The sequence below is a fragment of the Nannospalax galili genome, unplaced genomic scaffold, assembly GCF_000622305.1.
Source record: "Nannospalax galili isolate Female #2095 unplaced genomic scaffold, S.galili_v1.0 scaffold263, whole genome shotgun sequence".
Classification (NCBI taxonomy): Eukaryota; Metazoa; Chordata; class Mammalia; order Rodentia; family Spalacidae; genus Nannospalax; species Nannospalax galili.
The window spans coordinates 2203-3885 of NW_008350402.1; the positions used below are offsets into that span (position 1 = coordinate 2203).

The following is a 1683-nucleotide window of genomic DNA, read 5'->3' on the forward strand; positions in this document are numbered from 1 at the left end:
GTCACTCAAACACCTCAGCAATCCATCCATTATTTTTGTAAGTAAGCTCAGTAAATTCATTGGTTCCCCAGGAAAACTATTATCAAACATTGTTTTGACACTAGAACGTTAAAAGGGGATAAGCATTGCTAAGCATCCCCAGGGAAAGAAGTCTCACAATGGTTGAAAAATTTGTTTGTTAATGTTATTATATCTCATAATTATTAAAAAAGAAAATGAGAATGTAAAATGTTAAAAAGATATGGGAATGGAGATATTTTCCAAAATAGATAGAAAAAATGAAAAAGCCCAAGCAAGTGATGAAGGTCTGTTTAGGTTTGTTATGATATATAAAGGATGAAACAAAAATAGTATACACATAACTCTTAAATTTCTATGGTCATACTTTAGTCAACTAGTTTAAGGAACAAAATATCTACCTAGTTAATGTTTTTCTGAGAATATTTAGTTTTTCACCCAAGCCTTATCTACATAGCACATTATAATTAAAAGTACCAGGCTGGTGGAACTAACCTTATTGAATGTTTAACAGCCATACTTTAAGGCCTATACTAATGTGGTCAGAGGGACTTAAAGGACAGGTTTTGCTCCTTGCCCTCCAAGGTCAACTAAGTTCCAGGGGACTATGGAGCATTTCTCTCCTGTAACTGTGGTGAGTCACCTGTCCTCTTGTTCAGGAAGGCCATGGATACCCCACAAGATGGACTTGAACCAGTGTCCAGTCTACAAAGAGGAAGGTCATCTTAGAGGAAACAGCTCATTCATGCTTCCAAGTGAAGCCAGACATGGTCGAACAGGACCTTTGACTTATCGTCACATAGATGGAACTGGTAAAAGAAAGGAGCTGGGCACCTAGCATGTTACCTCCAAACAGCAACACCACCATGGGCAAGCTGGAAGTTCTCAGGTTTAAGAGTTTTGGAATAATTTACTCACAAGTCCACTAAGAAATGCAGGAAAAAAAAGTTTATTTTAAATTTCCCAACTAGCAAGTTTAAGCTCTTACTGCATGTGTGTATGTGCATGCCCTTTCACTGTTAGGTTTGACATATATGGTTAACGCAGGACAGTCGATTATAATCCTAAGTGTCTTTTCAAGTCTACCCTGAGAATTCTGATGGTCAAAAGTCACGAGAACTTTCACAGCACTTCCTCCAACAGTGACCTGTTTATTTCGAGGTGCCCAGTATTCAACATAAATGCTAGCTCAGTATATACAACCCTCAGGCTGAAGGGCCAGGCACTGACCTCCCTCAAAGGGAACGCTTTCAGTCCTTCAGTACTGGACTACGGTGGCAGCCAAGACAGCACGGTCTGTCAGCTAGCCGGAGCTGCCATAGTGGAAAAGGGCAGGGGCAGGCAACACAGGAACTCTCAGAATTCAGCCTTCAGCCTGTCACCTCCCTGTTTCTGACTGGGACACTGCCTGTCTGCACACTACATTACTACATTCGGGTTGTTTTCACACCCCCTCCCCAACTCAAAACAGCCCACCAGGACAGCCCGGAAGGGGTCAGGGCCTGCGCCAGACCCTAGGCGGAGCAGAGCATGGCCTTTGTTTACTGCGGTGACCTTAGGTGGGGGAGGAAGCTGACGCCAGGCCCTGCCCCCTCTGGGCCCCACCCCCAGTCGGCTGCCCTCACCTCTCCGCTACCCCCACCCCCACCCCGCGGTCCCCAAGCC

The 1683-nt window shown here is 44.3% G+C and overlaps 1 protein-coding gene across 1 annotated transcript in view; it reads right to left on the bottom strand.

The window, feature by feature from the left end:
• The window catches only part of LOC115072821 (casein kinase I-like), a 4605-nt gene that overhangs the window by 2120 nt on the left and 802 nt on the right, over window positions 1-1683 (bottom strand). The gene's annotated exons all lie outside the window — the stretch shown is intronic.